Source organism: Triturus cristatus, chromosome 4_2, assembly GCF_964204655.1.
Source record: "Triturus cristatus chromosome 4_2, aTriCri1.1, whole genome shotgun sequence".
NCBI classification, from domain to species: domain Eukaryota; kingdom Metazoa; phylum Chordata; class Amphibia; order Caudata; family Salamandridae; genus Triturus; species Triturus cristatus.
The window spans coordinates 643,889,902-643,904,390 of record NC_140586.1 but is presented as its reverse complement, the minus strand read 5'-3'; the positions used below and the strand labels follow the sequence as shown (position 1 = coordinate 643,904,390).

At 42.8% G+C, this 14,489-nt stretch overlaps 1 protein-coding gene across 1 annotated transcript in view; it reads left to right on the top strand.

Annotated features, from left to right (window-relative positions):
- Positions 1-905: 905 nt before the first annotated feature.
- The window catches only part of PDE4B (phosphodiesterase 4B), a 1,470,628-nt gene continuing 1,457,044 nt past the window's right edge, over positions 906-14,489 (top strand). The window contains exon 1 of the mRNA XM_085602355.1: positions 906-1,043. The gene's annotated coding sequence lies outside the window, so the exon portion shown is untranslated. The remainder of the gene's footprint in view (positions 1,044-14,489) is intronic.

Here is a 14,489-nt window from a genome sequence, read left to right as displayed (position 1 = left end):
CAAAGGTTTGTTTGTGAGTTGCTTGTTTGTGAATATTTTTGACCACGAAGATCTAAAATACAAGCAAACAATATTTTGGCACCAAGGAGTCTTTCAGCGCAATTATTTTAATTGCAATTAACACATGTGCTGAGGTGAGGTTTGTGAAGGAGTCTTAGAAGGTCGCACCATTCCGCTTGGCATTACGCTGTTCCTAGAATCTTTAGCCATGAAGAGAATTATTTTTAAAGGTGGCAGTTCAACAAGAATATTTATCTATGGAACTGTTAATTCCTCATGCAAACATTTCTCCAACTTCTCAAAGCAAACGGTGCTGAAATCTTTGAAATTGACGGGGCCTTTGAATTAATTGGCAGAGCAAGCGCCTTCTGAAAAAATGTGACGTGTCATGCACCTGCTGAAATTATCTTCGGAATCATAAAAAGGTAACGTGTGACGTTGGTTCCCCGGGAAGGGAGTAATTGTGACAACCTGCAGGCACATTCGAGGTTTATGAAGAAAACATGCTCTTTTCCTTTTCAGTGAGAACCGTTTTTCCATTCCCAGGAGGACTACTTTGCAGGCTGTGGAACTGTCAGCCTCCTCTAAGTTAATGGAGCAGATGGAAAGCGAGCGACACGTTTTTGGACAGCGAATTGCAAACCGAGGGTGTGAATGACTGAGGGCAGGCAGCAAGCCTGTATTATTATGAATGGATTTTCAACCGGCAATCCTTTCGTTCCCCTGCTGCACTGGCAGCGTGCATGGATCCGAGAGGGGGAGCCTGGTCTGCCGATGAAAACTTACCCCGGCCCCTTCCACTGAGAACGGAGATGCTTTTGGGTGGTACCGAGGTATGCTTTGGCCCTTAGACGACTGGAATGGTGAGGCGCCGGCGGTTTTAGGAGTCCTGTCTCGAATCTGGGACGTGCCCGAGCCGTTGCTGTGGGATTTACACTCTTCAGACTGGACAATAACAGCACGCGCCTCCTGCCTCGAGGACTAGCGCGCGCTGAGAGCCGGAGGGAGACGGCCGGAGGCTGACACTGCTCTGTCGAAGCAAGGTAGGTCACCCTTTTGCTGGTGGGCTCGGGTTAATAGTATAAGTCCCCGGTCCCCCCCCCCCCCCCCCCACACGCCCGTCATTCTCAGTCAGCATCATAAAGGCAACCTTTCCTTTACAAAACCAGCTGAGCCTGTTTTCACAGGACTGCCCCCACCCTTCCCCCGATCATGTCAGATCCCTGCCACAGACTGTACCAATTACCAAATGTGGGACAAGGCGGAGAGATGGCAGGGGACTACAATGAGCGGATAACGGTGCTCCGAATAATCCTGCTGGCTGGTACCAGCTAATGATAAACTGCACACGGCAAGGCATTCGACTCACGTTCAGCAGAAGCTTTCTCTACAAATACACCGCTGACGAGAAGCAGTGCGTTTGAATAATTTAATGTTACAACGCTTTAGGGTAAAATCATTTCTAAAACACAAACTGAGACAGAATGTAAATGAAATAACTCTGTGTGGAAAGGGAGTGCGCACTCTTCACCCGAATTGGGTGCTAATGCACTTGGCGCTCTCGATCGACCCGTTATTGCAGCAGACAGACCTCGAAGAAAATGTGTTGGTGAAAAGAATCCACTTCCAAGTATCTGTGATTTTTTTTATATCCGCGTTTATTACTGATTGCGCAGCCTTGAACACATACTTTTTGCAACACAGCTTATATCTCATTGTATTTATTACGTGTATGTTTAGTTAATTAATATTGCGTCTCTTGCCACCCCAACCTCAATGGTAGAGGAAATTATATTCGCAACAGTCCCAAGGTGTAATAGAGATTTACAGAGCGATCTGAAGCAAAAGAGAGACGTTGATTACAGAAATGCACGTAAAAAATTACAGTCAGGCTGGTGGTGCCCTAGAAGAAGGATATTGTAGTGGGGAAGTCATGCTGATAGCACAAGGAGCATAAAAGCAGTAAGATGTAGATAAAATAGCATATGGATGAGAAGTAACGTTAAGCAAGGTGCAGTCGGATACTTTAGTTTTTTTCTATTTCTCTGAAGGACAAGGCAAGATGTACGTGGGAGAGAACATCCAATATTTTATAAGTGTTTCGCAAGAAAGATCTTTTGATGGCTGCCTTTTTTTTAAAATGGGGTTCTTGAAAAGTAGTAAAAGCTCAGGTTTCTCCCGATATCTTGAGTTTCTGTGTGAAATAGGTTGAAGTGTGTAGTGATCAAGTCCACGCTGGTTGAAATGATTCAGAGAGGTTTTATTGAAGTTAGTTACAAGATCACAGGGAGTCCATGGTAGAAGAGATAGAGATCAGAGTAAGACCCCACCAGGAGCAGCCAGCAGGCAGCTCAGCCCAGTCAACTGTGACTCATTTGACTGACAACATTCCAAACCATGTCATTACTGTAGGATTCTACAGGCAGGGCATGCATAACCATGAAGTCAGAATATAACAAAGTGCTATGGTTTAAGGCCTTGTAAGCGTAGCATGCAGTCATGGAGATGAACGTCCAGAAGAAGCCAATGGAGGAACTCAAAGAATGGGGGTCATTCTGTCAAGTTTTCAGGTGTTTGTGATCAGCTTCAAGGCTCTGTGGAGGACTGCTTTGGGAGTGATGGGGCAGTCATGCCTTATAAAGTCCAGTAATTAGAGCACTTCAATACTCAATTTCTGATACCACTGCAGCCTCAAGAGTTGATCTGACGTCTGTACAGGGATAAAACGTTTGATGGTACGCAGTAGCCTCAGTTGGAATCTACCATTGTTAGTGGTTTCTTTGACATTTGGGTCAAAATTGAGAGATTTGTTAAGAAGAGCAAAGATAAGGGGTTGGGCTGATGTCACAATAACGAGGAAGATATTAAGGTATTCGAATTTTTCATTTAACTCACTGTGTTTATTTATTATTGATTGTTGTGGGTTTAAGTGTCATCTCCACTTTAATAAATAAAATAAATTTTCCATTTGCGAGAAAGGGTGGCAAGCACGTTTCTAAGGCTGAAGCTTGAGTTTCCAGTGCACATTTAGGAGCCAATAACAGAAGAGCAAATTGCAAGAGAGTTTGTCATCCCGAGTTGTCTATTTTGAAACAGAACTGAGTTCCAGTAGTGTAGTGGTAGAAAAATATATTATATTTTGAAAAAATGTCCAGAAGCGACTCAACATAGAGGTTGAAAAGTAGTGGGGGTAAGGAAGGAACCCTCACAGGCTCTGAAGGGCACTGAAATGGCGGTGGATATCAAATTAGGAAATTTAGTACATACGGATGTATGGCTTAGGTAATTTGTGAACTACTTTGCTACACTGCGTACAATGCTCATCTTACCACTTTGTAAGTGTAGCAGAATGTTAAGGTCAATGTTAATTAAAGCTGTGGAGAGATCAAGAAGTGCTAGGGTGAAACGTTTGCCTTAGTTAATGATATGTTAAGTGAAGTTGATGATTTTGAGCATCATAGATTCTGTGTTATGTCCTCGTCTGAACCAAGATAGAAATTATCACAGAATACATCTAATTGCAGGGTCCCCAATCTCTTTATGATCTTAGCAAGGAATAATACTGGTTCCATATGCTCAAGAATGTTAGGGTCGATATTATGTTTTTCAGTTGCGGGGGTTGTATCCTGACTGTCGTATCCTAGGTCACCACCCCGTTACAGCTGACAGCCCAATATCAATGCTGCCTCTCCCACCCGCTCTGCCAGGCAAGGTGCTGACAGAGTAGATTGTGCTATCAATCAATCAATCGGGGTTCTTATAGAGCATGGCTAATCACCTGTTAAGGTCTCAAGGCCCTGGGGTGGATTCTACAGTTCAGTCGAAGAGCCAGGTCTTGAGTTCCTTCCTGAATTAAGGCAGTGAGGGTTATTGCCTGAGGTGTAGAGGAACCAGGCCTTTGCAATGAGGTAGGAGTAGGAGTTCCTATCTGGTTCACTTCTTGGAGCTTGTGCTGATGGGCTATTGAGTGTTGCAGTCAAGACCTACACCCTCCAATTGATCTCTGGACTTGTCTGGGCAGGTCATTTGCTTAATGGAGGATTTATCCCACACTCTCCTGCACCGTGGCTCGGCCGACATGGTGTTCTGACACATTGATATGCTGTTGTAGCATGAAGACATAAGGCTCAGTGAAGTGCCCAGGTGTGTATTGGTTAAAGCCTTTGATGGTACATCGAAACGACTGAATGAATACTAGAATCCACCTTTTGCATTACTCTGTGAAGTTGCTCTCCTGGGCTGAAAGATTTTATTAGGATAAGTATGTTGTGTATGAATTGATAGTTTTGTTGTGATTGGTTCATACATTTGATGATACATTGTGCAAGTAAGGTATAAGGAGTGACATTAGGGGAAATCCCAAAGGGTATTATCAGCCACCTTTGTCTCAGGACACAGAATCAATGTTAGTGGGTCACAGAAACGGGACCACATTGAAATTGAATAACAAGAGAATAAAGAACCAGAAGTTGTACTAGAAAATAGGGCTGTGCTTGAAGTGAAAATAGACACTGTTTCTATAGATATTGGACTCCGCAAGGATGGGCACAAAAGCATCACAGAGAAATTTAGAACTGCTGAGATATCATTGTCCATCTTGGAACCCTCTGTTGCTCAGATCAACAGGTCACTGACCTTCAGGAGAGGGTACGCTGTTATGTTTGAGGAGCACTAGTTATTTCTGAATTAAGGAAGTGCAAGTCTTTATTTTCTCTGATTATTTTCTTGCAGTATAGTGTCAGGTAACCCTGGGCGTGGTTTGCATAGTAACACGTAGTTGATCTACTGTGTGCTTTTCTGCTCTGAGCAATAATTGCAAACAACATCTTGCACAGTGTAAGTTATGATTAAATAAGTAGTTCTGTCTTTATTTATTTTTTAACACGTAGTTTATTGGTTTTTTGTACAATCACATACAACTCCATACTCAATATTCATCAGCATACTCCCTGAGGATTAATCCAAAGCACCCCACCAACTATATAGTGCATAGTACGAGAATATGTGAAGTAGTTCTGTCTTTATATGCTAAAATGCATAAAGTCATTTCTCAAAAGTGAAAATATTAAATTAGCAAGCAGTGAGAGAGGTGATCATTTTGGGATCCTCCCTAACCTAGGGAGAGAACCATGCAGATGCCTTGAAAACAAAAAGCACATCTTCTTGAATGATTTGGCGATGGTCCCATCCTCTGAGGACCACCCCAAGCACAGTTATTGGCAAAAATACAATCCCAACCAAAGGCCCTGCAAAGCATTATGGGACAAGTTTAGCAGTGGGCAGTGAATATTGTAGTATCCAATATCAAAATAATTCTACAAAGAGCTGCAGTTCAACTAGTCGTTACTAGATGTCCCTCACGAGTCAAATGCAAAAGCATTGAAATTATTGTTACATCAAGCTGTAGTTCCACTCGTCGTTACTAGATGTCCCTCACAAGTCAAATGCAAAAGCTTCATGAAAGGGTTTCAATGCTTTTGCATCTGACTCGTGAGGGACATCTAGTAACGACTAGTGGAACTGCAGCTTGATGTAATAATAATTTCAATGCTTTTGCATTTGACTCGTGAGGGACATCTAGTAACGACTAGTTGAACTGCAGCTCTTTGTAGAATTATTTTGATATTAGACACTATAATATTCACTGCCCACTGCTAATCTCGTCCCATAATGCTTTGCAGGGCCTTTGGTTGGGATTGTATTTTTGCCCATAACTGTGCTTGGGGTGGTCCTAGGAGGAAGGGACCACCACTGAATCGTTCACCAGCATGATATGCTCTTTGTGTTCAAGGCATCTGCTTGGACCCCCCCCCTAGGTTAGGGGGGACCCCAAAATCATCACCTCTCTCATTGCCTAATAATTATATTCTCAGTTCACTTATGTGAATTGATTATATGATTTTTAGCATGTTAAATTGCTAGAACAAATCATTTGTGGGTACTGTTGATATTGCTGCTACGCTACATAGTAGTGCAAACTATGCATAGTACTAAGCCCAGGGTTAGTGTCAGGGACACCTTTTTTGAAAGGTAAGAGGAAATTCTTTTCCATGCAGCTTAAATATATGGTGCAGTGAAACCTAAATCTTTTGGCAATGGGGATTTTGTGCTTGTCATACAGTTCTCCGAGAACAGTTGTCCCACCCTGGGACAAGGGAAAAGCTCTACTTGTAAAAGACAGGAGGAGCTAGAAACTTGCACAGTCCTATAAAGCAGCAATTAGATTTCAAATAGGCAGCTGTGCTCACATCAATTGCAGCAATGTAACAGATGGCCCTCAGCCACATGCAGGTGAGGATGAGTCCTCTCCCTTGAAGAGAAGTGACAGTTTTGAGGACTTGAATGTTGCTGACAGATGGAATGGGAACAGCTTTCCCTTTGATGGCTGGAAATATATTATTGGTAATGACAATTCTATGGGATGTTCCTGAGGTTGGCATGATATGTGTGATAGCTGACATACGTGCTTTTTAAAGGTTGGAAGACTTGGGGCACAAAGTATAACCTCCGGTAGTAGGCTCCAAGCAGTTGCTGCAAAACACAAGAAACTACTGATCAAAAAGATATCATGTAAGCAGGGAATTGAGTGTGAAACTAATGGGGTGAGGGTGGGGTTACACTGTATTGGTAGGTGGAGAGTGTCCTTAGTGGGATTCAAGTGGGATTCACCTCATATACATCATGATGGCTGGCAAACAAAATGTCCTGTAGTGGAATGTCTGGTGGTTGGCTACCCTGAATTAGTGACACAGAGTGCTAGCTTACTTTAATGGCAGGGAACTTATTTTGCCTTCTTGCCAGACGCTCATCTTCATAACTTTGTTAGATTGACCAAATGTACTGGTGAGGACATGTTTTCGTACTGCCTGCTCTGCTTATGCACAAGTAGTGCTTATCTGGGCTATGCTTAGCACTTTTTCTGAAAGATAGGGTCTGGAATAATAAAGAGTAGAGATATATGCACTAAATGTCCATCCAACGAATTTAATTGTATTTCAGATCATGCAGTAGCTAGATCTCATCCCACACTGTGAGCAGCTTTTAACAGTATGTGGGCGCCATAATGCAACTATTGGTTAGCTCATGGCGGATGGGATGATGTGTATTGTGCAATAAACCCTCCAGCCAAAGAGGTTTTTAGATTTTTTTCCAATCCATGAACAACACACATACCTAGATAAATTCCTGGTCAATGCTGTAGGGGCTGACTGGATTCTAGCCATAGAGTTTTTGGGGAAATCAATACACAATAACTGGACCTTCCTACTGACATTAGTTTGGGGTTCTCAGCAATCATCTGTGCCAAATTAGAGCACACATATTGTTACATTCTGGGACTTCACTTCCATGGGGACATTTAGCGATGCCCTCCATGAGTATTTTAGAGATAATGGGGGATCCACAGTCAACGCTAGGACTGGATGGGAAGCCTATAATATTGTAATTACAGGTGAGCATGGCAAAATATATAGGTATAAGAAGGTTTTCATAAACCTTGCTACACTTAAGGATAATTTTAATCCCCTGAAGTTTTCAGCATTTGCTGAGAATACATTGGGACAACACCTTTTGAAAGGTAGGACTGAGAAGTATAGACTAATGGAGAGGTAGCACTGTAAGTGTTTTCAGGAGTATACTGCTAGTGAGTGGGCTGGCAGGATGCTTACTTGGGTGGGCTGAAATCAAAGAAGTCAACTGCCCACAGTTTGGGGTGGACTGGGCAATACTATCGATGTGATAATGAGGATGTGTCACTTAATGCCACTGACATCCACAAGTTCCTAAATGAGGCTAGACTTTCTGGTCTGTGGCTTTTAGTCTGAAGGCATCTTTGGAGGGTCCATACTTGAGGGCTAGATGGGTTGCTAGTGGAATGTTATACAACATATATAGCTTACGTATATTCAAAATGTTTGATACATCTAAAGTATCCTGAATTGTTCTTCCCTTTACTAGAGAGACAATGATGGAGGTTGTCCAGATACAGATTAGGGATTTGTTGGATAAAGCTTCCTATCTTCCTATAGCGATGCTTGTATGGACAGTAAAATTGTTAGTAAATTGTTCACAATCTGGATTTTGAAGCTCTTGACCTCCTTGATCCATTCGAACTGAAATGGTTTTGTATCAGAAATTAGTACTTCCTCAAATCTCAGACAGTGCTTTTATTTGATGTCTAGTGTGTTGAACGTTGAGCTGTTGCCTGTGTGATGTTCCTTGGCAATGAGAAATCATTCTGTATTCTTGTCTTGTGTTATCTATATGCAATGCCTTGAAAATTGAACTTTGTTCTGATAATATTGAGTGAATTGCCATTGTATATGCAAGTACTACACCTCAAGTGCAGACAGGTCGCGTGATCTTGGTGCAGTTTGAGGCAAGGGTGTCTGCTATCTCCTATCCTCTTTACTGTATAAAACATTTAGTGTGTCGGGTTCAATTAATGCATTCCTCCAGGGTCATATTACTGAATCACAGTATGCATTACATTTCTTTGTACACTACTGATGTGTTATTGTATATTAGAAATTTATTGACTGACCTAACTAGGGGTGGGCGGAATTTGCGTAATCGCGTTACGCAAATCTCCGCGAAACGGTAAAAAATCTCCGCGAACACGCAGAAATTCCGCGAACACGCGGAATTGCTTGTTCGCGATACTTTTTTCCTGTTCGCGATCGCTGTTTGCGTGCTCGGGGTGAAATATCTCGCGAACACGCATATTGAGAACGCGAACAAGCAAAAAATTTCGCGAAGTCGCGGAACGCAGATTTTTGGGTAATTTCGCGTTCTCCGCGGAACGCGAAATTACGCAAATTCCGCAAATTTCGCGAACGGAACGGAATTTACCGCCCAGGCCTAGACCTAACCCTCTTTATGTAAATGGTGGACTTCTTTGGTCTCCACCCTGGCTTACTTGTTAACTAGCACACATCTTGTGTGTTTCCGTTAAAGAAAGAGGTGACATTATAGGTAAGGACTTTTGCAGGTCCGGAAGTTATTTATATTTGGAGTGTGAGTATACCTCAATGATTAGTATTGATTTTGGATAATTTATATAGAGCAGTTGGTACACTCATTAACTTTACTGGATTTTGGAAAAAGCTGCAGTAATTGATAGAGTTGGATTGGTTAAAATAATAGTCTTGACTTATGCTGTACGGTTTTGCAACACTGCTAGTGGTTTTAAATCCTTTGTTCTTTAGGGAATCATGCTTTTCCTTAGTGGGTTGATTTGGGATGATGACAGGACAAGAGTTGTTTTGCACAGGTTACAGCTCTGACCTGCTAAGAGTACTAGGAGTTCATAGTGCGGAGTTGTATTTTATTATAGAGGTTTGGAGAGACACAGCCAGTGCAGACTGTGTTTGTAGAGGACTCAATTTGACATATGTCAATCTCGAGGGGTTTCTGAGAAATATAAACCATAAGCAATGTTCCCTCTAATTCTTTTCCTCTGTGTGCGGCAGTGTAAGGTCTCTGTGCACTGCAGCCCAGGCTATGTGCGCCGGGAATCAGACCACGCGTGTGGGTGCAGCGCAAATATCACTCCAAATTTTTGCTTTAAAAAGTGAAAGGACGGTGCATTTCCACACCTGTAGCACCACATGAAGGGTCTAAAGGCAGGTGTTCAATTTAGATACACACGCCATGACATGAATTGGTTACACAGGCAAGTACACTTCGGGTTTAGAAAAGCATAGGACTCGAACGGTGGTACCATAATAAGATTTTACTAAAGATCCTCAAGTCGAGCACTGTTCATAGGGTAGGAAAATGTTGAGAGCCTATACAAGATCACATATATACATTACACATGGATATGGCACTAGATGAATCTGACTGTGGGCGGCTTGGAGAAGCCTTTAAATACACAGCACTGGGTCAAGCCTCACAATGACCCCGGAGCCTTATCTTATTTTCCGGCTCCTGAAACTACTGAGCTTAAGCACGGAGTTGCATAAAACCGTGTCCCAATACTGCCCCGTGCATTGGCTTGCAATGCCAAAGGAGTGTGTAATAATTACAAGGAGACTGACCTAGCATCACCCAGCTTGTCATTGCGGTGCCTTACACAGTGTTTGGTTAAAGTTAGAACACTCTTTCAAGCAATACTACAGTAAATTACCTTTGACACAATTCTGTCCCTAGTCACTATCAGGAAAGTGTATTTGTCGCGCTTGATCCCATTAAAATGGAATAGGTTGAAAGAGTGGCGGATTTCAGAAAGGAAAGAGTCTATTGTGCTTTAATGTCGTTCTCTGCTCATATTAGTTTGTTTTGCTTAAATTTGATTCTTCTTCAATCTCTACATTTGTGAGCGATAAAGGTTTTAATTGCTGCTAGTATCAGTGATGCCTCATGTTCAAGTGTAAGTAGTTGAACAGTGGTTATTGAAGGTAGATGTGAAGACGTCTTTTTCAAAGAAAATCCAGCAACACCTTGTATTGCAAAGGAAGTGGTCACTATTCGGTATGCTTGAAGTGTTATGTAGATGCCTTTTTTATTTCAAAACAATTTTATATGTAAAAAGGAAACATCATGAAATGCAATACAAGCTTTGTAAAGTATACAAAGGGAACACACACTAAAATCAGATGTGAAATCACAAGTTCTACAGTTACAGTTTCAGGTGCAGTGCGAATCGGGATTAAAAACTATGTTAAGTAATTCACTGTTATATTAGTTATGGATCAAAATGTTGTTGGGAAACAAAATATTGAGACTCATCAGACATAAGAATAGAAATGTCACACAAATACAAGGAAAATATGAAAATGTCACATAAGGAAAATTAAACTTGCCAGCTATCTTTTGCTGGAAAGAAAGCGTCACTCATAGTTGTTAAAATGTCACTAAAAATTACACTGAAATCATGAAAAGGTCACACAGAGCAATGTGAAACCTTGACAGCAATGCATGTCATTTCTATATACGTTTCACTCCTCTTTATGGCTTGATTTTGCTGGCGAGAAAGTGTTACTCACGCCCCTGCCAAGGACCACGCATCAGGTGTTAGACCAACGCATTTCAGTGTGGTGGTCCGCACTGAAATGCAAATTCACGCACAATAGGCATAGCACCTGCCTTGGCTGTCAAGCCATAACTCCGCTATGCTGAAACTGGAGTGGTAGCAGGCCTGTGCGAGAACGCTCCTCCAGGTAGGCTTTGCGGGCTGCTGGCTACAATGTATTAGTTAAAATAGGAAGTAATCCTCATGGCTGTGTGCGGCATTACGCAGGATGTGGCAATGCCAGGGCAGTGCTTACACCGTAGCATGGTAATATAAGCATAATCATGAATGATCCCTGCCACCGCCAAGTCCCAATCCCACGGACTCGTGGCGGCTTCTGGAGTCTAGAGCACGCACTGTGCAATTGCTGAGTCTGAATGCAGTCCGGGTGGCATGTTTGCAGAGGGAGTCATTTGTTGTGGCCAGGAGGACTCTGGTGTCTATGATTCGCGAGAGGACAAAGCTCTGGTAAATAGGCGCGTCGGTGCTTGTTAGTAAGTGTGCTCGCTTTTAAAATGCATGCTTTTAATGAATATGCATACTTAAGCTCATGGTATTTAGAGAAAAAACATGCCTTGGAGTTGAAAACATTCCCGACTTCGGTCTAATCTATATCTAATCACGAGTGTATGATTTTTATTGATCCAGCTAGCTGTTTAGTGGGGCAATCAGTGCCCCAGTTGTACGCCCACGGAGCCAGAGGACAGGGCCACCAGTCACTGACTCTGTGCCTCATCTCGTGGAGAGCGAAGAAAGACTTTAACATGTGAGGGGTGCTCCCTGTGACCTTTTGCAGTAACATTCCTATACCTGAAGCGGAGACAACATTTAACAGTATGTAACATTATTCCTGCACTGGTGAATATTGTATTGTCTTTCTATATCTCAAATCTTGCTCCCCACAGCCCACTTTCTCCACAAGTGGCGCCAGTACAAACCCACAGGCACCCTCTCCTCTTATGCTGCAGTCTGGCTGTTTTCGGCAGCCTCCAATGCCTCCTCATTGCAAACACGTCCCCCGGCTGGCAATTACCAGAACCCCTCGGGGTGATCCAGGCAGGCCCTTGTGTTATGACCGATCGCCTGTTTTGACCGCTGCGCAGCCGGTTCTCGCCAGTGGCTCGTCAGCCCCCAGGGCACCCCCGCAAAAAGACACCGCCCTCCACTGGGTCAGCCCTTCTTCACACAGCCTCCACTTCGGAGTCTTCTCCTCAGGGACCTCCACACCAGTGGCTTGCTGCAGGGCTCACACAACTTTGTTTCTGCCGTTAGCCCCCTCTTTCGGCTCTCTGTCTTAACCCAGGTGGCAGGGACTGCAGGATTCAGCGTTGGATTAAAAATTACAGTTTTGTATCCAGGAAGAAGCACTTCTTGTCGACATCTTGCCAGCCATGCCTCCCCATGTGTGGGTATTTCAATGCCAAAATGAATGTTTCTACTCAGGGCCGGCTCTAGGGCGGTGCGATCGGTGCCATCGCACCGGGCGCTGACTTGGGGTGGGGGCACCATGTTTATTGTTATAGAGGCAGCTGGTGCGGCTTTCTTAGTTCCAGCAATAAAAATGTCAAGATAACTCATCTGATTAATGTACTTCCTGGAGAGAGACTGGAGCTTTGTCTAAGAAATGTTGACTTGTAGTGCAGAGGGTTAATATGTCTGCTGCAAATAACGTGTCCCATTCATATCATAAAGTGCATAAAATATAAATTGGTCAATGGGTTACCGCTTTTGTCAGAGAGATCCTGTAGTTACTTGTATAAGTTAAAATCCTAATATATTAATTGTCAGCAAAGAGCTGCATGCAAACTGCAAGGAATGTGTTAAGAGCTATGTGTGTTTTTTGCCAGTCTTTTGTTATCCTAATATTGCAAAAAGGGTTCATTCATGTAGAAATCAATTCTTCTTATTTAGGAAAAACCCCAACATGGGTGTAACTTTTAAAAATTCTGAATTTGTATTTTTCAAGACCAAAGACTCAAACTATACTGCCTACCAGAATGGATGACATTTTACTCCTACACCTTGTAGGCCTTTGTCTAATGTAACATTTCCTATACGCTCATTTACACATGTATGATTGTGTCTGTGCAATGTGTGTGTTCTGACACCTTAAACTGGTATGAGTCGTGCTATAAAACAAAATTAATCTAAGAGACAGTGGTTATTGAGACTTGAGGAGCACTGTCAAATGGTGGTAGTGTGGGAGTCTGTGGTGGAGGTGGTCATTGGGGGGGTGCCACAAAACATTGTCGCACAGGGCGCCACCAGTGCTAAAGCCGGCCCTGTTTCTACTTATACCTTGTGCATGCGAATGCATCAATAATGTCGCCTTGCACCTAATTTGTGTTTTGACTCTAAGGGGAAATGAAGGGGAACTTAGTCAAGACCTACGATTTAGTGATTTTGTAAATGTCATGAAAAAGAGTCCACCTCACAGTTTCTACTGGTTGATAGTTTTCACGAACCGTGCAACAACGTACTTGCAATACTACAGCGCCCTTGCTCACTCCGCTGCTGCCCGGCTATGTGTGCCCCTCAGCCTCTCTTGCACCCCAATTAATGTCGCATAGCTGTTTGCCGTCGCGGTTGTTAAACAGTGAATTTTAGTGTGTTGATTTTGCTTGTGAGAAAATGTCACTCATATTACACTGAAAAAAATGAAAATGTAACATATAGCAATCTGAAACCCTGGTAGCTATGTACTCATGATCCTTAAAATGTCACTCATATTACACTGATACATATGAAAAAGTCCCACGTGGCAATCTGAAACCTTGGCAGCTATAAAGCACACGTCCTGCTTTACATTTGCTACATTCCTTTTGCTAATAGTTGGCAGCTGCAGGACTGAATGTGGGCCTTTGAGATAATAATCATGTTAATTGTAGCGCCGGTGTGCACTGCAATTAACAAGAATACTATCTCAAAGACACACATTCAGCCACACACTTGTAACAAAAGAGATGCAGGGTCAAACGCAGCGTGATTCTGAAAGCACACGTGTTTGACCCTGCATTAGTTTTGCTAATAGTGCATGGCTGAATGTGGGCCTTTGAGATAGTATTCTTGTTAATTGCAGTGCACACCAACGCTGCAATTAACAAGAATACTATCTGAAAGGCCCACATTCAGCCCCGCAGCTGCCCACTATTAGCTAAAGAACTGCAGGGTCAAATACGAAGTTTGCTTTCAGACAATTCTAAAAGCACACGTTATGTATGACTGCATTCCTTTTGCTGATATTGCGGGGCTGAATGTGGGCCTTTGAGATAGTATTCTTGTTAATTGCAGCGCCTGTGTGCACTGCAATTAGCATGAAAACTATTATAAAGGTCCACATTCAGCCCCGCAGATGCCAACTATTAGAAAAGGAATGTTGTAATCTAAAGCGCGACGTGTTCTTTCAGAATCAAAAACACGTCGCGCTCAAGATTACCACATTCCTTTTCCTAATAGTGCACGTCAGCGGGGCAGT